The sequence below is a fragment of the Takifugu rubripes genome, chromosome 9, assembly GCF_901000725.2.
Source record: "Takifugu rubripes chromosome 9, fTakRub1.2, whole genome shotgun sequence".
NCBI lineage: Eukaryota > Metazoa > Chordata > Actinopteri > Tetraodontiformes > Tetraodontidae > Takifugu > Takifugu rubripes.
Window position 1 is genome coordinate 11,017,299 of NC_042293.1, and position 21,443 is coordinate 11,038,741.

At 42.3% G+C, this 21,443-nt stretch overlaps 1 protein-coding gene across 1 annotated transcript in view; it reads left to right on the forward strand.

The window, feature by feature from the left end:
* Positions 1-21,443, forward strand: part of lingo1a (leucine rich repeat and Ig domain containing 1a) — a 63,765-nt gene that overhangs the window by 15,610 nt on the left and 26,712 nt on the right. Inside the window, exon 2 of the mRNA XM_029842140.1 lies at positions 13,050-13,195. The gene's annotated coding sequence lies outside the window, so the exon portion shown is untranslated. The remainder of the gene's footprint in view (positions 1-13,049; positions 13,196-21,443) is intronic.

Sequence of the window (21,443 nt, forward strand, 5' to 3'; positions counted from 1 at the left end):
TTTCTGTGCTGCTGGGTCGGGGCCTTTGTGAGGGTCACCTGACCCGTTAAACAGCACCGATATGAAGACGACGGCCTGCAAAAGGCAGAAAACCCTGAATGTAGAAGCCAAATAGAAGCGGTGGAGTCGGATACGTTTTGGAGGCTGTTTTGCAGGATGGGAGAAACTGGAGAGGCGCGGAGGGAATAGAGGGAATTCTTTTACTCTGCTAATGTTTACAGTTTGTGAGTATAAAAGTCCCTCAGATGCTGAGAACTGTCTCACATATTGATTCAAGATTGAAGTCTCCATAAAAACCTGTTTATGTTCCGAAGCAGACCGGGATCCTCCTCTGGTTTGGACTTTTAACGCAGCGAAGTTCCTTTTCAAGGTGAACGTAAACGAACCGCAGCAACAGTTTTTTTTTCCTCCTGCCTTTTTAATTGAATTTCTTGGATTTGAAAAGCCTCCCCAGTGTTGGTCTAATTTACCACCTGGATGGTCGAGCGAGCCCTCACCAGGTTTGTGGCTGATCTGATCCGGCGAGAATAAAGAACTTTATCTTTGCTGCAGAACGTTCCAGATGATATCGACGGCGTTCCCTCTTGAGCGTGACATTTTGAGGGAATTTGGCTCGAACGCGACAGTAATGAGAGTGGGTGGGAGGGAGGGGGAGGATTCATTTTAGTCAGAAGCTGTGCCAACGCTTCATCATTCTGCTATGTTTTCCTCTCCTTTGCTGCTCTCCTTTTTTAAAGATATCTTCTAATTTACTGACTTTTTTTCTTTTTATTTAACTGTACGGCTTTGATCTTGCTCCTACCTTGGAGCCCGTCATTTGGCCAAATCTCAGCATTTTCCTCCTCTCTGTTCGGTCCATGACCTCGTCTTTCTTCCCTTTGTATAATAAATTTGCTCTTTTTTTCAGGGCACTGTCAAATCCAACCACGAATCTTCTGTCTGAGTAGAAAGGCTACATGAAAAGACCAAAAAACGTTTTCCTGGAACAACAACAGTTCATCATTCGAGAGTTTTCTTTTGCTGTGGAACATCTCAGTTGTAGAAACACGTGAAAACTCCTCACAAGTCTTTTTTTTTGTCACTGCTACTTCAATGCAGGATGTATACTCAAGTTTTTATGAAAAAAGAACCAAAAACTTGCCATTGATGGCTCTTAGATCTTATTCCTAAAGTACACTCTTATTTATAATAATTATTATTATTTGTAGTAGTAGTAGTTTTTAACATTTATTGATTTTTGACATTTCTGATTGATACAATAGAACGGAGAGTGTTTCTTGTCATAACACTTTGGGTTTTTGAATTGTTTTATAGCATTAATTACTGTAATTCTTCTATTCATGGTACCTGCTGCTCGCAGATGCAATATAGACCCACTGTGTTTACGAAGGATTACAGTTAGATCATTTTTATTTCTGCTCCTTGCGGGGGAAGGCAAGGTACACCAAGTAATCTACCGTATTAATATCAAACGCAGGTACATAGTCGTATGAAATCTATTACATTTTGGAAGTAACTTGCTCAACACTGCAAAGAAAGTTAACATTTAAGCGTAGCTGGACTATATTACTATATTAGCTGCTCAGAATGATGGCGTTTGTGTCCAGCCTGAAGGGCCAGAACGTGATGGACAACACTGCAACATATGTGGATTCTGCTTAATGCGGATCTTTGCATGCCAGCCTCAGAGTGCCGAGGCTTCCTGCCTGGGAGTTACTGGCAGGATTATCACTCACACTCCCACCTCTTTATTTTCTACCTTAGCTGAGATAAACACATGAGATGTCTGGTGAGTTCAGCTGAGCTTGTGTGATCCAACACTCCAAAGCAAAGTTCAGAAGGTCAAACAGTCATAGGTTATGATGAATAAATGATTCTGGCAGCCGCGGCTGAACTTGTGCTGTATCGACTCGTCTGTCCTTCTTAGTGTTTCCCTGCTTCACATATTTGTTCTTGGTGAGAAAACACAGTAGATCCCATAAATGCAAATGGAAAAGCTGCGGAAAGAACAACAACAGAGAGTTTTGTTAAAAGGTTTTTCTTTGAGGAGCAGAGTTCTTTCTCTAAAAGAATGTCAGCGGCTGCAGCTGAACTTGCTAACGTCTGCAGGCTGGATTTGTCCCTCTTGCCCTGTCGAACTCGCTCCAGACCTCTTGCTGCCCTCTTGCCTCAGTCAGCATGTCAGTCGGCAGATAAAAAGGCGCCGGCCCACCCGGCAGCGTGTCAGAGCTGATGCTAGCATACTCTGAGAAAATGCTCTTCTCAACTAGCAGCAATGGCTAACATGTCACATCCGCGACAGATCAGCCTCATAGCGGGGTGGCGGACAATTAGCATCCCGATTGAGGATTTAGCTCACGGCGGGGAGGTCAAGATGGCCAAGAGGTTCTCCTCATCACAGGGCAGCAGGCTGAGACATCTTATTTATCCAGAGAGCAACGGCAGCAGCAACTGTGTGCAGGGAAACAGAGACTGGGTCAGCGCGGGCTGACTGCAGTGGCGTGCGGCTACGGCTTGAGTCTCCGGTCGCCCTGAAGCTCCAGCTGCAATTACTGCAATTTTCAACAGTCGGATAAATGACTGTTATTGGAGAAGAGTGGTGCCCAAAGAGCCTGTTGGAGACGAGAGCCCGTCTGGAGCACCAGTCCGGTTTGCTTGTGTGCGGAAGAGATGGATGGTGTCAGAGTTTATAGAGTAAGGCTTTGATTTGAGGGGGTCCGAACAGACAGAGGAGAAAACTCCGCGGGACAAGCGCTGAACCTCCGTGACGGATGAAGCTCGTCTCATAATTGTCCTGATCTGCCGGCATCACTTTTGGTCCTCATCACAGGGGATTTGACATTGTTTGGGTGTCTTTAACGCAGCCCCGAAGACGCGCATGTAAAATCCACTCGCCGTCCGACACACATGTCTGACTGACTTGAAAGAGGCGCAAATGAGGATGCTGTGCCGCAGTTACCGTGACGGCGGCGGAGCCAAACAGGATGAAAGCCAGGCAGTTAACATCGCTGACATCACCGTGGAGCGGGGATTGCGTCAGCGCCTTCAAACAGTCCTGACAGGATTCAAACGGAGGGGGTGTTTATTCTGCTCAGGAAACCGCCCTCCTGGGAATCTGGTGACGGTGCAGCAGCAGAAACAGTCCCTCAGTTTTTGGCTTCCTCTCCCACTTCGTTAAGAGCGGGAGTAGGTTTGTGCTAAATCAAGTATTGCTTTGTTATTAGTAAATTGATAAGTGGGGGGTTCAGTCGGAGCCAATGATATTTAAAGATCTGAACGAACCCAGAAGCGATTGTTGTGGGTTCTGCAGTCAGCAAATCCATGCAGTCACTGACCCAACAACTGGTTTGCATGATGTAGGAGTGCCAAAGCATGTAGGCGCTGTGCTGCCTTCAGGTGTCGGTCACTTCTGCATTCCTCTTCTCTGTTGGCTCTGGTGTTTAAACACACCATAAATGGACTCTACAGGAAGAGGGACAGAGGGGGTGGGTTAAAAAATGTTCGTATCCTTGCTTGATTTTTGTGAAGTCATCAATGGACACCTGAACCAAACAGCAAATCTCGAGAGGAGGAGGAGACACTCGAGCCTGAGAGTCACCAAACAAATTAGCATTTGTTGTCTTTTGCAAAAATATGCAAATCTTCATTAAACCCTGAACATAAACGGTCCACTTGAGGAGATGAGTGTAAAGCCGTCCCTGCTATAGCTCAGTCGCAACATTAAAACGAGGCAATAAGGTGGAATAATTGAATTTGCAACATGCACAGGTGTCACACACTCATTTGTATGTCTGTCTTTGAGTCTTGAGTTGCACACATCTAATCAGTGGGAGTGCAGCTTCCCTCTCTTGAGGCTTTGACGTGAGAACGGTTTAAGACACTTCATCCTGTGAGATTCCAACCAAAGATTTGGCTGAGACAGGATCTGAGTTCAAAAGGAGCTGAAGACGCGTTCCTGCTGAACTTCTCCTGTGCCAAAAAGAGTGACGCTTCCCTTCCCACCAGCGCGCTGCTGCAGAGCCGAGCATGTCAGCCCTGCCGGATTTTGGTGATTTTATCCAATTTAAATGTGTTTTAGTTTGAGTAATTGGACGATAACGTTTAATGGGTTCTGTCAGACTGGAACAAATATTCTGTGATTAATCACAGGCAGCGTAATCATCTGGGAATCGCACGTCATTAATATCAGAGAACTCTCACACCTCCTACCAGTGACGACTGAAACATGTTCGCAGTTCTGAACCCTTCAGCTATAATGCTGCGCTCCAGCCCTAAATGTGCAGGTAGATGAGGGTTAAAGTAACATTAATTCGAGCTGGATAATGATCAGTAAATGGGTCCCTAACGAGGATCGTAGTAATGATTCATTTACAGTCAGCTGATGAAAAAGCAGAAGCAACTGATTGATTATTTAATGACCATTAGATTAAGAGTGTAATGTGGAAAATGAAGTGCTGAGATATGATTGATCAATAAGTGTTAATTGAAATCCCTTAACTGTACTGATTAAAGCCTCTCAACTTTTTCCTTTAAATCACAATTCTGGTTTGACCCGTGTTGGAAAAATCTGCCTAATGTAAAATGAGGGAATCTCCTCCTCTTACATGGAGCCACTTTACAGCCCCCAAGCTAATCATTACACTCGGGGGGTTAGCCCGAGATAATTAGAAGCACGTTTGATGAATGCACTGACGGAAAGGACGTCCGTCTGCCTCTTCATCAGGTGCGATCGCATTGATCGGGGTGGGTCCACTCAGCCGAGCCCCTGATTTGAGCCGATCGATCGGAGGTTTGACGCCTCTGCTGTCCCGCTGAACAGCTCGTCACTATCTGTTCATATCGGCGTGTGTTTTCAGTGACAAATCAAACAGATTAAATTAGAAAACAGTAAAACTATACAGTAGTGAAATAGATAGTGAGTTAGTTAGTTTATTCCTGCTATATTTACTCAGAACTGGAGGTGACAGCTATAAAATGTAACATTGAAATGTGAATTTATCGAGCTTCGTGAGATATTTCATATTGTGTGATGGATTAGCGTGAGGGATAAATAAATAATTCCTGACAGAAAACTACCAAACTGCCAAATTAAGTCGCTGGAACCCATGTCAGAGCGAAAGCCATTCAAAGACATCAGTGTGTGCTTAGTTTTGGTTGCTGTGGTTTTCTGTTCTCTCTCTCTCATCCAGCTGTTCTTGCTAATCACCTGTTTGGCATTGATCAGCTCTCCTCTACTTAGACCCTCCTTCCTGTCCCTGATCTCCGGTGGCTTCCTTCTGTGGCCTTTTTGCCAACAAATAATAAAGGAAAACCCAAAAACATCCAAAATAAATGAAGGAAAAGCAGTTGAGAAGGAACAATTTGTAGCAGACTATCAAACAAACATGGCGGTGGGACGTGTTTTTTTCCCAACGAATGAATTTTGGAACAAATCTATTCATCTCCGCTGCCTGTGTGCACCATCTGGATTAATTAGAAGGAGACTTCGTGTTGTGCTGGACTAAAACAATCAGGGAAGTCATTAATCTGGAGTAGGATCTGAGTGGGCTTCACCCGTTAAAACACTCTCTTTATGTATTATCCACAGCCCTGAGAGGTCGCTCCTTCAGGAGCCGAAGAAAAGCTGAGGGGATGTTAAATGAATGAAACAAATAAAATGGCAACATTGATGAGACATCTGCAGCGGTCTGCTGGGCGAGGTCAGAATATGAGACCACTCTGTCGCCCTCTCGACCCTTTCAGAGCCAAAGTAAATACCCAAAACTGGAGCTTCCTTGGATAAAAATTCCAATTTCTTCTCAGTGACTTTGGTTGGCCGGAAACTCCTGAGGGGCGTGAAGGTGACTGCAGAGCAGCTTCTGTTTGGTCGGGCCTCTCCTGCTTTTGATGTATGAATCCCTGCTACCCCCGGGCTGCAGCGTGTACGCCTTGTTTTTCTTGCACCATTTGTTGTGCCTGTTGTAATGTTAAGTATTGTCAAACACACACACAAACACACACACACACACACACACACACACACACACGTATGCGCGCACTGTCTCGCTGCAATCCAGAAAGTCTGGCTGTCAGCTCCTGTCAGCCGAGCCTCCCAGCAGACGGGTGACAGTGTGCTTAATGTTGCATGCTTCACTATACTCCGATTTTCAGAAATCCATCAGGTGATTAGGCGTCCACGGCGGAGAGGAGGAATGCAGCACAGAACCCCATTAGCCCCTCCATTTCCTGGAGGTATTGTTATGAAACCTCAGCGTTCTCTGGCTAAATAATTGAAGCCTCATTTGCGCAGGGCCAAATGGAGGATAAGGACGTCTGGACAAGCTGCTCTGGTCCTTCTCTGCGCAGCCCCATTTGCATGCAAGTTGGCCCTGTTTCCGCAGCGTTTCTGATAGCCAAGATGCCCCAGATTTAAATCAACAAAAAAATAAAAACACAACGTGATTAATGAAAAGTTCATATGCAGTTTGTCACTTCTGGGCTTCTGTAGAAAGACGGAAAAAGATCCGCCTGGTCATAAATGCATCACCACCGAATGAAGACGGACCATTTTGATGTGTCATGTTTTTAATCACACTCAGTCCCCAACTGTCCTGGACTTTTAAAGACCTTCTGTCTGATGATAAACGCTCATCTGAAAAGCTCTATCGCCAAGACAAATCCTTTTAACGACAGCAGAGGCCGACGTTATTTGATGTGTCAGTCAGGCTGACGGACAGTTCTTATCTGGCAGTGATAGAGGTGCAGGCCGAGCCCCCCCCATTTGGACCCAGGCAGGAGGAGCAACCCAGGGAGTATTTCAGGGGTTGATCTGTTGCACATCGCAGATAAGACCATTGAGACGGGGGAGGACAAAACTCAGAGGGTCCTGGGTTCACGGCGTGGGTCTCTGTGTACCTTATTAGGTAATTGTTGCTTTTGTTAATGAAACCATTAACCCCACTTGCTCCATCTGTGAGTTCCACCTCTGGGTTTTAAATGTGACCTTTCTGCTTCTAAACAAGTCAGGGACGGCCTCGAGACACGGCGGCACCTTCCAATCCCTATCAGAGGGGTCGTGAGGGCTTAATGTGCTGGACTGGTGTTTTTTACCGTAACATAATGATTCGATAATGAGTTTGGAGGGCACGGAAAAGAAAGCGTGACACCAGCGGTGATCGATGACACAGTAGCAGCTCGAGATCCTGAGTCAGCAGAAATCAGCGCGCGTCGCTAACCTGGTCGAGGAGGCTGCTTCATGTCTAGTGATCAAGAAGCACGAAGCAGAAATGCCACATTGTTGGAACCAACGTCATGTTTTGTATCAATGATCTCCGGATTTATCAGAACAAGAATGAATGATTTGATCCCGGTATTGCCCAGCAACCAGGATTCCGACCGGAGGCCACTTGGAATCGCAATATTCTGACTGTGGGTCTGTAATAATGGTCCAGAGTTTTAACGAGTTTGGTTGGTCTCTCGGTGTCCTCGTTAATATTCATGAAGGAGCTGCAAGCCCACAGGAGGACAGGAACTCTGTAGGTTTCTTCTGTCACGACGGAGCGAAACATTCAGTGCAGCGTGCACGGAGAGGACGCATTAATGAGCAGAATTACTGTGCACTTTAAATGCATAATCATGTTCTTCCGTGTAATGAATGATCCCAAAGTTCAACATCCCATCTCATTTCCAGCCTGTTTCTATACAATCACTGTTGCTCCCTGGAAGAATCCGTCCCAGCGGAAAGATGGTCAACTTGGATGAGAAGTCGGGCGATTTGTGTCCTCGGGGTTTTGGTTCTGATGCTGACCCGCCAACACTTCTGTTCTTCAATTTCACCCTAGAATTAGAAACAGGATGTGTGTGTACGTGAGACTTCAGTTGAAATGATTCATGAAATCATTTCGACATCATTTTCGTGGACACCCGCCATCTTAATGATATTATAATTACACATTGAAGATTAATTTGCTTGCGTGAGGTAAATGATTTGATGGATTGCTCGTAAATTGCCATGACAGTGGGAAAACGGTAAAAAATGAAAAGCTCCAATTTTCTTGTTGTGGGCTGAAATGACCAAATGGTCCTGTGACAGGTTTGAGCATCTCGTGACCTTTGACGGAGGCTGCAGGGTAAAACCTGCGGAGCACGATGCACATTAACAGCAAGTACATTGACACTTAAGATCACATAGAGGATATTGTGTTAATCACAGCCTGCAATTAAGTGATGAATTACTGTTCCCTTTAATTACAATAGAGCCGGAACCCTCTTGTTGAACTGCTGCTCTCTAATAAGTGACGGAACTACTGTTAAAGGCTTGATCTTCTATTATTAAAATCCCATTTTCACCACCTCTTTTGCTGAATAATTCTATTGTGTTGTGCTTTTAGACCGAGTCAAGTGCAATAATTGGTAGGAGTCATTGATTGATGCGTAAAATATACATTAAAAAATTAAATAAAAGCCACTTTCCTCCAGGTTCATGGCCCAGTACCTGTTGACCCGAAAATCCCAGGTTACTGATGGAGCCGACTGTTTGCTACTACACTTTTGGTGTCAAGCTCAGTATAGTTGGGTAAGGTCACATAGTAGTTACGCTGCTAGGAAGGGGTTTATTACCATCAATGATGGTTAATATCTAGAGAACGAAAATTACCAGTATGACTGAAGGTCAAATAAAACCAATTACAGTAATGGAAGTTATTACTGAGGGGGGACTCTCTCTCTCTCTCCCTCTTGTCCAGATATTTTGAGTCTCACTCCTCAATTCAGACAATAAAAGTCTATAAAATGAATCTCAACTCTAATTGTAATCATGCTAAAGTGTTCAGATCCAATAAAACACCCAGTTCCACACACTCTTCAGTAGAACCAGATTCCTGCTATTTTTCCCACTCTTCAGTCTGATGTTTAGATACTGAAACACAGGAAAAAACCTCCCACAGATGTTGTTATTGACCTCTGCTTACCTTGTTATTTCTGATATTGTTGCTCTTTTATATCTTTTTTTTTTTTTTGAAGTGCTGCATTCTGGTCAGCACAGTTCACCTTTATTAAAGCACCGACTCATGTTGTTGCTGCATTTTAAAATGGAGTCCACAGGAACCAAAACACCAAATTCGACCCTGGTTCCATCAGAAAGGAACATGCAGAGATTACACCCGTCTGCTGGGTTTGCCAATGGAACAAATCTGGAGCTCTGATTTCATGAGCGACTCAAATTGTTAGTGAATTATTGATAGATTTTTAAAATATGCAAGCCAAAATAATTTCACTGTTGAAACTCTGAATGCACCCTGACAGAGCTGGCTGAAAGAAAATAACAAGCTGCACCGTAGAATGTCAAGGCTGAAGCTATTGCTTTAATGATGGGAGCTGGTGGACCTGCCTGAGAGGTGCTTCACTGGGACCGTGGAAACCTTCAGCTCTGGTCATTACTGCTCTGCTCAGAAGAACGGCACAAAATAAGGGGTGAAGAGGGAAAAGACAGACAGTTAACGCTATTGTGGAAGCATCGATTCAGAGTAACACTGTCGGATCATATTATATTCACCAAATACAGCTCACGTGAGCTTTAAAACAATATTGCTTCAGAGGTCCTGACTGTTAATTTCACACTGCAGGTCAACTATCAGTCCCCGTGGTGCTGTTGGAGTTCAGTTTCTTGCTCAGAGGCACCTTGAAGCCATTAGAACAGAACCATTGGTGAGAGCATTACAGTTAGAGTAGCAGCTAACATTATTGCCTCACTGTCCCGGGCTCCAATCCCCCGGGACCAGGGGCTTTTCTGTGTGGAGTTTGCAGATTCTCTCTGGCTGCTCAGGTTTTTCCCACAGCCCAAAGTTGTCTGTCTGTTATCCCTGTGATGAGCTGCAGCCTTGTCTAGGGTGAACCCCCACCCTGAGCCCAAAAGTAGCTGCTTAGTAACAGGAAAAAGAGTTATAGTTCCCAGTCAGAAGGGAATTACCCCAGTTTCCTCTCACTCCAATTACAGTGCATGTCTCCACGACAGTTGTAGATCAATCACTTTTATTGATGAAACTATGATTAACTGTCTGATCAAAACATGGCTTGATACATTTTTTTACCCATATTGCACGACTGTGTTGTCAACAGTCCAAATAACAGTTTTTACTCAAGTAACTCTTAAAAAAAACCTTACTATCTAATAAAAATATATATAATTTTACTTGATTTAAGCAGAGAAAGAGCTCCCTGTAGCTGCTGCTACAGAATGAGTTTGGTTTCCCAGCTCAAATGTAATCAAAGGTAGCAGATTTTGGTTTAATTGGTTGTGCGTTGCCGCCTCTCCTGCAGGTTGCTTTGGTTGCTGCTGCTTCCCACCTCCACCTGTTAAGCCCTTTACCCAAGCATGTTTGCTCATATCCAAACACATCGTTTCTTCAGCAGTTCCATTAAGTTATGTTCTATCCTCAACACTCCCACCACCTCGTATCAGTATTTTGTCGCTCTGCCTCCTGACTGCAGAACACAATGCAGGGCTCTTCTACAAGCCAGATTTAACTTGAAATACTCCGTGAAGCTTTCATGATCCAGAATACGTGACTTCATATACGGTACGAGCTTCGGGTGGAAGTATACAACCCTGTAATATAAAGTTCTGCTTTATGCCTCCAGGATGTGTTCCATATGGGTGAGTCCACCTGTCAGGTACCTTGTGGTGAGAGGTAATCCTGTTGAAAATAGAAAGGTTTTCTGCCTTGGGATGGAAGGTGAGGGTGCAAGAAAGATGTGAGTGACCCAAAGAGTCAGTCATCCATGTGTGCCAAGAGAGATAAGCTAACTTTCCATAGATGTAGGGAACAGAAGGAAAGGGGAGGGGAAGGGCTCCTAGCTTTAGTATCAGACATCTCTTGCATGATGAGAGATGAAGCTGCTTCATGTTCTTTAATAAATGACTACCGTATATACATACACACACACAGACCATTTGTTCTTACTGTCAATGAGCTAAGCAAGAAAAGCGTTGGTAGCTGGTTCCAGATGATGTGCCTATTCCTGCAACTGAGCACTAGCTCCTAAATTTTGATCTTATTATTCTCTGTGTTGATGTGTGAACCTCTGAGCGTTCTCACGTGTTGGATCCACAGCCCAGAAGAAAGGTGTCATCTGGGAGCTATGCTCAGGGCTGAGGGGAGGAGGTCAGAGTACTCTGGTGTGAGGGGTGGGGATGTCAGAAATCTTCACCACCTGCACTCGCTCTGTCTTCACAGGATCAAAATGAAGATTAAAATTATTATTTTATTTTTTTCAAAAGTTTAAAAGTTAAGTGATGCCCAGATGGTGTTTGTTAATGACTCAGAGCACTTGTGAGTGAAGATTTCTACACAAGCTTCAGACATTATTAAAATATGTGAGCTTTGATATGTGAGCTTTTGATTTGTAGAAAAAAAAAAAAAAAATTTCAATGTTGTTAAAGGAGATGACAATGGTTTTGAGGCTATTTTTAAAACTGTCGTCCCCCGTGGCTCCGTTAATAATACGTCTTTAGCTGCCTTCGGTCTCAGCTACATTTCATCATAAAATGAAATAGCTGTGATACACCAATAGAAAAAACAGTGATGCTCTAAGAAGTGAAATAATCTTTGCATTCCCAAACTGACAGCTTTTAAGTGGAGAAACAATGGGCCAATTCCCTCATCGGGCACTGCTGCGCTGTCAAAATAGCCGGCAGGAGTTTGGATGACAAGTAGCTTCTTGCACATTAGGAAATAAACATGAGAAGAAGAAGAAGAATCAGAAGCTTTTATTTTTTAGCAAGAAAAGCAGCCATGACATCTTCGAATGAGGACTCATTGCAATTCTTCCTCCATATGCGGAGACACAGCCGTCTGCTGGCCTTCTCATCACAGGTCCTCCCAAGGGTTACCAGCACTGCTTTTACATGAATAGGCAACCGGGACAAGCTGACTCTACCCGAATGTTATGTAGCTATTCATATGAGACGGGATCTGCTGTAATGTCTGAGGATATCTTCTATTTTAGGGTCCACAGGGGAAGAACCCCGCAACATCTTAGCAGTTGAAGGTGAGGCAGAGCTGACCTGATGCAGGGAAACCTGGATTTCACTCCTAGTCAGCTGCTAGTCAACCACCTGTTGACATCCACAATAACTGACACCCACAGAATTGACCCCATGACTTTGAAAAACTCCGAGATTCACAGGATTTGGGTACTGTTGAGATCAGCTCTGTGTACCATTGGAAATAGCACCTTCTTGTCAGTGTAGCTACTGGATTCTTGCTTATGCACCCTCAAATTGCTACTGCCAACAGGTGGGCAACAAGGTAGCACAATGTATGTGTGTGACATTTGCAAGGACTCCCATTACCATAATGCATCCCCCACTCGCTTGCCCTAACACACTGGGTGTCTAACAGTTGCTCAGGCAATTTGTGTCCTTAATTCTAACCACCCACTCATTTTCTCTCACTTTTCCCTTGACAGGGTCCAACTCTAACCCTAACATTAAAACAAAGTCCTTATTTCACAGAAAGTCCTCAGTGGAGATCTATGTAGTCTGGTCCTCCCAACATAACCTATACAAGAACACACAGACACACGTAAAAGTTAGAACTGCCTCTATCTTCAGGATTGGATATTTTGGCCTTTAACTGGCCACATTTGTCACTAAAGCTCCTCCCATGCTAAATAATGTGCTTTAAAACTATGCTTTTCTAAATGTGAACATCAACAATTTCACTCAAAGCTCGTTTTCTTATTTATTTTTCTGTAATGGAGGAACAAATTAACAGACACTAGAGATCGCTATGGCATGTCTGAAATGTGATTATCTCGCACCCACAGAGAAGGAAATGCAAAATGTGGTTATGAGCTGGTCTCGGCAAGCGAAGGGGAGAAATCAGAACGCAAATACAGTTGTGGCCCTTTATTGACTTCATTTACATTCAATATAATGATACATCTGATACAAGAGGCATTTTTATATGAATTACATATCATGTGTACAATCATCATCCTAAACTCATAAACACATTGTACATTTTAATCACTTGTTTTAACAGCAATGACTCCTTTCCCTCTCACAGGTAGCTGGAACATTAAGGCAAGAATGCTGTGAGGGTATGTGGATTAAAGGGAGACGTTACCTACCTCACACCTTCAGCTCCCCACTGTCTGCACTGTAAGCTGCTCCAGAGGCCCTTGGGAATCAGCAGGCCAGCAATCACCGCCGGTGAGTGTTATTGCGAAACGTTCCTGCTGATCCCTGCGCAACTTATACTTTAGTGCAATTATTTTGTGAATTTGCAGGGGTTGTGAAACACAGGTAAACTGTAAACACATCTGAGGAGAATGTTAAGGTGGATGCAACAATATTACCAATAAATGTATACTTATTTATGTTCTTTATGAAATAGTAGAGAGTGTTATCACGACCATCATCTTTGTTTCAGATCCATTGCCATGTGAAACCCTGCTTTTTTTTTTTTTTTTTAAAGGCTTCATTTCTTATTGATGTTCTTTAAAGTGCACATACCTTATTTAAAAGCAGAAGACAGAAAAATAGGCTGTCCTTTCAGACCTGTTTGATAGCCCAAATGATTCTTTACCACCGAACAGAGGCAGACATGCCTGCTGACCACTTGCAGCTCATGCCTCTGAGCCATGGTGTTACTCATCTTGCTGTGCATGTAAAGGTGTTGACATCACAAGTCAAAACAGGGCGCGACCTTTGCCAGGCCTTTGAAGAATCCTAAACATGAAGAATCCTACATGTGGTGAACTGAAGCATTTTCACATCAGTGTTACTGTCTTCCTAGCTCCGATGCACTAATAGCTAAAATAGGAGGGGGGGGAAAGAATGGACCATTATTAAATTTGTGTACATCCATCACACCTCCAATGGGCTGTAGCTCCATGTCCCAGAAGACAACCACACATCTTCCCTGCTCAAGTTGGGAACATTACAGGAAGTGCCATCACTTCAGCTCCTCTGTGTCAATTGCTCCAAAATGGCCAATTTCCTGTCTAGGCTGTGTGTTTTCACATTTTTATCATCCCCTGCTGTAGTTAGTTGCACTCGGCGCCATCAGTCATCGACGCTTCGTCGAAGAGAAGCTGTGGTGCAGTAAAACTGATGGACGGCCTTCCGCATGACTGAAGATGTATGAGATGTAGAGACAGGCTTCTGGGACATTTTATTGTATTTCCAGTGCTGCCATAAGATGCCAGTAGGGGAAAAAAGCTTTGCTAAGTACAGATGTGCACTCTAAGGTTAAAAGAAAGGATAAGAAGCAAGCTGTTTATGTTTTTATTGACATAGGAATGGCAACTGCAAACTCAATTAAATTTTCTTGGCAGTTTTTTTCAGTCTGTAAAAACATCAAATGCAAAATTAAACATATATACATTATCTTTCCATCATCGTTGGCTTAGCATAGGTGCTAATATGCATACAAATGGTGCGTGTTGGCACAAACCCTCATGAACAGCTATGAGGAAATAACTCCTCATTTGGACTTCAACAATGATGGAACCTCTCTGATGCTCTCTATTTGTTCCACAATGTGCAGAACATGTTGAACAGTTGACCCACACCTTTTGATCTTTTGATTGTGAAACAGCAAAGCTCTCCTCTCTGCAGCCTTGACAAGTGGAAGATTACTAAACAATATTACACACTTTTATTAAACTGATTCATTAATTCCACAAAACATGCTTGAATGAAGCGGCCTCTTTATTTCTCGGTATCTGCAAAACATAATTGATTTTCCTTGCTTCTGGGCAATGTTTCTTCTTTTGTTCAATTAAAGACAACTTCCACTGCGTTCGATACATCATTTCTCAAAGGAAATTTATATCGTATATTATATTATTTCACTACAGGACTCTCACACTAAACTAGAAACTGTTTTTCTTTTGTAAAAGCATTGACACAGATCAGTTTTAAAGGTTGATGTATTTTTCTTTAAGCATAATTGTTTAAATAGGGCAAAGCTAAATAAACCCCAAGAGAATCGACTCAAACATCCATAATTACAAATGGTAATAGTCAATATATTTTTGTGCGGTTCCTTTACTGGCTCTAACGGCTAATATCCATTTCCTATTGTACTATTCACTGTTGGTGGTGCTCATTTTCTTTTGATCTTGTATAAACCTGTCTCTGACTCAGTACAGCTCCTGTAAACCCGCAGACCAACAGGCAAAACAGCATATTAGACCCAAAAATACATCCTCCTTGTCCATGGTAGTTAGCCTCTGACTGCTGCCAACTCTGTACCACAATTCCATGCTTGACTACATTTTTCGATCGACATAAAATGAACCTAATGGCTTCCCAGGCGTCCTTAGGCTGTGTTTTATTGCAGGGAGCTCTTTGTTCAGCCTGTTGCTGAAATGTTATATCTATCTGTGTGAGGCTATCAGTTTCAGGTAAATGCAACATAAAAACACCCCCCACTCCTCCACATGTGTTAAACATCTGCCATGTTCCTTCTCTGGAATTAATATATAGGGGCTCTGTAGCCGTTCTCCATACCTCTGGTTATCTAAATTATGACCAACAATAATAACAGAGGCAGCAAATCCCTGACCTTTAGTATCAAGAGGAGAGACTCGTATTCTTGAATGTGCCATTCATGAATGCACGTAAGATATGAAGCGTATCTGCTGGCATTATCTTACTGTGAGTTGCACAGGGAGAAGCGGGTTCACAGGAAACTGATTTCTTTAAATTCATCCATCATTTCTGTTTTCAGTCCACTTTGACTCAAGGTGTATCCTTGTATTTATTATATCTGTGAGGAATGCATTAGCTTCCAAGTGTGATATAATAAAAACACATCCTTTACATTTGAACAAGCTGTTCAAACAGCTTGCCGAGTTGTTGAAAGTAATGAAAGCATTTATTCTACTTGGCCTGTTTGCTCCAATGGCTCCAACACAGACTATAGGTTATGCACATTAACACTCTTCGGTGCTTTTGGATCGAAGGTATCGGCACGAGCAGCAAGAGTGGCCGATCTTATTGTCACATGTTTTCATTGACTATAGATGAATTTTATAGTAATGTGATCATGGTGTAAAATAATCTGGAAAAGCGAGCCCACTAAACCAATCATGACTTTAGATTCTAAACAGTTTGGGTTGTTTAAGCTAACATCTATGGAAGAAGGGAAAAACCAGTTTACATCAAGGGCACTTTGCTCAAGAATTGAGCTTGACTTATGCAAAGTCTCACAGAAAACTGAGTATCTTTGCTTGTTTGCCTAGCAGGATAACCTACTTTTAGCATTGAAAGAATTTAAAAAGAGAGAGGGGGAAAAAAAAACAATTGCAAAAGTGCCTTCTCTTTGGTGTCAAACACAGATTGCAAATGTAACCCTGTTTAGCATTTTTAAAATAAAAAGCAGGCGAACTAGACCCAGATCTCTCCGAGCAAAGTGTGTTTGTGGATGATATTCTGTAATCCTCGCTGCAAAACAAGAACCCAAGGTCAGTTTTCAGGGACAAAGGCTGGATTCATGTGTGTGGCGCAGCGGTGGTCGTCTATCATTGTGGAACAGTGTTTGACTGTCTGCACAACCCACATATATTAACGTGGCCTCCGGTTTAACTTGAAATATGTGTAAAATATCAAAAAGCAATGTGTAACTAACTAATCATTGCAAATGTAGGAAGAGTATTTTTTTTTATCTTGTGATCCGGTTGACTACTTTGCTTTTCTGCATAATTAATGGTATGTTTATGTAGCAGAAGTTATTCATTTAACTTTAATCCCTTTCATTTCCCTTTTATTTTATCATTATCTGGAGTGATAGTCATTTCCATATGAGCATATCTCTGGAATGCAGTCGACTACAGAACATCAACGAATTGGAGTTAGATTTATCTATAAATGGAATTTTTTTCACTGTTAGTTTCATTGTTGTGCACTGTCTGTAGACCAAAACAAAGTGTGTAATGAGCCACTTTCCTCTACCTCAGCTCTCCTCCTCCACCCCACCCCTTTGACTCACCTGTGAACAAAGATCCGCAGAATCCTTGTAAATGCAGGGCCAATGTTAATCTGCCTTCTGTGTCTTCATCTGACAATTTCTTAGGCAACGTATGTTGTTTCTTAAGAGGTACTGTCGGATCCTGCTGGATCAGTGCCCCTTTAACATCAGGCAGCAGGAAGCAGACTGTTGTAGAGAAACCAGAGTTGGTTTTGGCTGCTTTACTCACTCTGCTTTTAAGATGATTGTAAAATATTAGGGGTATGAATGTGGGATAATACAACTCAATTTAACAAGAAATTGCTTCTAGTTGATGTAGAACAACGGAAAACTGCTACCCAGTTTGATCTTTAACAAAACTATGGTCTAAACTCTTCCCCCCCCCCCCCCTTTTTTAAAGTGTTTCACTCATGTTCGTCTCCATGGCGATCAGAAAATTGTCAGTGCAGAGATGAAACTGTTGTTCCCTCTTATCGAACCCGGAGTGATTTATTTCAATCACATCCCATCATTTCCTGACAAACTGTGTCGTTTTCTGTTGATAACAGTGGTCTCTGTTGTTCTATTTCTGTCACTTGATTATTTCTCTTACACCTCAGAGAGAGACCATCATCATTCCCACCACTCTATCATGCGTATTTATTTATTCCTTTAGGCAATTTTGTTCAATTTTAACATTTACTCTCAGGCTTTTAAAAGCGTGTGAGTGTACAACAGGTTTAGCAGTTTCTTCTCCTAATCAAATATGACTGGACTGCTTTGCCATTTCTTTAACGGAACGGTGCGGCCTCAGCAGGCTTTAGTGCCACCTGTATGGATGCATCTACACTGAGAGTGTTCAGAAGCTGCTGTGATGGTAGATCATGGGATAGATTCATTTTGTGCTGTTTTGATCCCCATTTTTGAAGAAAAGAATAGTCAGCTGGCAAAATTTGAAACATAACTTTACATGTTGTGATAAAAATAAGGAAGTCACAAAATAACCTTTGCTAAAAAAAACCCTATATTTAGTCTTAAAAATCAAGCATTAGATATTCCACTGTCCTTTCATTGCACTTTATCTTAAATAAAAGTAAAAAAGTGAACAAATATTGAAAAAAGAGACATGTTATCTATTATTTAGATGTATTATTGAGTATATTTACTCTGTTTTGCAATGTCTGTAAAAATGCTGCCTCACATGAAGGAAGGCTTTGAAAACAACTCACGTTGGTACCAAATGACAGAAATAAATGTTGCATGTGAGGAAAATAGCATTGATTGCGAAAGACTCATTTACTTCCTACTAAGAGGCAATTTGTTGACTGCTACCAGTGCAGAACGTGAGGGATGGTTTCTAGATACTGCAGGTGCAGGTTGGCTGGCTAACAGATGAGGAACACCGCACAAGTCTTCGGTGCTCTCCAAAGGTGACCACCGTTAAAGGAGCAAAGGGCGAGGACTGGTTTGCCTCCAGAGATGATTCAGAGAGAGATCGAGGACCCTCTGTGTTTAATTTTTTTTTCTCTGCCCACGATAATGCAGCACGAAATGGTGAGAAGGTGAAAGCGTTTTTAGATAATGGCACCATCATTAGAATTATATTAGGACCCTTGAGAATTCAAAAGGGCTTCTGCACAAAAGCAATTATGGGGACTGTTTGTCTCTGAGGGATTTTAATGCCACAGCATCATGTTGATGACTTCAAAACTTAAGTACTAAATAGGCCTCAGGAGACCTCATAGAATGTCATCAAGAGGAACCATTCAGGACTTCCTGTGGTGCTAGAAAGCTACTAGAAGAACCAAATGTGTCTTCATCAACTGGAGAGTAGGAACTAATAACAAATTCACATTCACAGGAGATCTACCGTGGAGCCACACTTTCATGTTCTCCACTTTTTATTACTAGAATTACCTGCTAATTTAACTGCTTTTACTTGAAACAATTGTTACTTGCCACAGCTTCTTTCCCAATGCCAGGCAGTCACCACAGTGATTGTACTCACAAATAAAGACAGAAGGTCTTTTCATCCTTTTTATTTCAGGGTGCAGTCCTTTAAGAAGCAGCATTACTAAAAAAAATATTCCTGAATGTAAAGTATATAGGGCAAACACAAGGTGGCAGTTTAACACATTCAATTTTTGATAGCATCTCTGATTACAGATGTTGATAAACTACCACTATCAAACTATCACTTTTCCCCCTGCAAAGATAAATAACAATAATGGTTGAGAAGATGGTAAAATTTGAATTCAGCTCCCCCTGAAACAAAATCAAACTCATCCCCTTAAACCCAGAGTTCATCAGGCCGCCACGATCCTTTCCTGCCCTATAAAAAAGGACAAAATGATTCGATGTAAACAAAATGGGGGATTTGTTGTAGAAATGGATATCAGCAAAGTTTTCCATGTCTTGTTGGGTGGCCTAGCATTCAACAGCATGCTTTATACTAGGTGACACAGCCTGTGTCATTGTACGTGCTCTGCCCAGCCTACCTTGCACCCTCAATCGTTCAGAAGACCTTTTAATCTGACTGATTCCCTGAGGCGCTGGCCGATCTCCAGCTGGGAGCAACAAGCATTTATTGGCTCCAGTATCAGTCGGATACCAACGGTGCTTTGCTTCACCTTTTGATACTGAGCCTCATACTGGTGCTGCAGCAGGTTCTTTTTTAACTTTAGCCATCAGCTCAACACTGATACTGACACATGCACGATCAGACGCACAACGCTGTTTACCACCTTCCTGAAGTCAACGAAATGAGCTCACCCGCATTTAAATTGTCCACATACTTGCAATAATTGAAACACAAAATGCATAGAAAAGATAATGTTTACATATTTCAGGGACCTAAAGTGTTTGAATTAGTGATGCAGGTTTTTACAATCCCTAGTGGCGCAATAGATGCTGGCAGACTGTTTCACCCTTTAAACCAATCGATCCAACCAGACTGAGTGATTAAAAGGTCATTCTGTCAAAGCCCCGCCCACCTGGTAAATCATGTTTTTGTAACGGTTGGAGTTTGTCACAAACATGCTGCATTTAAATAAATAATTGTCCTATATTCTTAAATTGCTGTTTTCTCATTAGCCCTCATTAGCTTGTTCATCCAAAACAGTTGTATTGCCCTGGTTGCAGATCAGCACATGCAGCAGACTTTAATGTAACATCTACTTTACCATTTCGGTCATCCAGATAAAAAAATCGAAATCCAAAAATAATCAGTTAATTCGTGCATAAAAGAGCAAAGTGTTGTTCATTCTTTCAATGTTTTCACACAAAGAAAGCAATCAAAAACAACTTTTTTGCTGCTCATTAAAAATACAGATGTGAGGACGAACACACTGCATTAAAGCAACCTTATTGGTCAGTGTAAGTTAAAAAAGTGATCCTGTTAAGCTTGACAGGACCCTTAATCTGATCTGTTCTGATCAATCCTGCTGATTTCAGCAGTTCAGATACGCTAACATCTATTTCAAAACTGGCGAGATTCTGTGATGATTTTATACAAATTTGTGACAATGCTTCAATTGCATTCCGTCTCCTTTGATGTCAAATGCAACACACACACACTTGTTTATGTGACATTAGGAACCATTTCACACTTTGCTGATGTCCCCTGTAGGAACATGTGACCATGTGAAGCCCCCAAAGGCAGAATTCAGTATTTCTTGAGAAAACAATCTCCTTTTCTCCTGTCTTTCTTTTAAAAAATATGGAATTAATTTGCACAAGATTGGAATTGGACACAAAAGGATTGAGAATTGAAAGTGTGTTTTCTTCTCACTCTTGGTGCATAATTAACCTCCAATCATCGTTTCCGTAATTACGGCAAGCTATGATTTCATAAATGTAATGAAGAACTGCTCTTGTCTTAATAACAGGTGTTTTGAGAGACACTTAATATGAGCCGGTCCTCCTGTGGTGGAAACTGTCCAGATTAAAGAGCACAGAGACCTTCCACTTCCAGGAAAATGTTGCTCTTAATGTCAGTTTAAGTATGCCAGGTTCCGTCAAGCTTGGGTTTGACTCCGTATGAAGTATAGAAATGAGTGAATTTTGATGTTGCTCTCACAAAGATCAGGTTGATATGGTGGAAACACAAAGGCAATGTCACGCAATGCAGTCACGGCTCCTTCCTCACCGTCTACTGTAAATTAAGGTGGATATTTTCTATATGTCCGTACAACAAGCAGGAAAATGGGACAAATGGAAACATGACTAAATATCTCTGTACCATTTTTGGCCATTTCCCTTTTTCCAAAAAACAAATTAAAAGGCTCCTTTTCGAACTTTGTCCCCCAACTCACATATTTATCATGTGTTTGTTGAGAAGGTTGGTAATGATGTCATCGGGCTCCCAAAAGGCAAATGCTGCACACACGCAACAGGGGGTGGGGGGGGTGGCTGCCACATTGCATTGTACACTGAGAAACGACCGTAACAAATAACCCCCACCCCCCATCCCCACCTCTTACTGAGCTGTATTGGAATAATGAG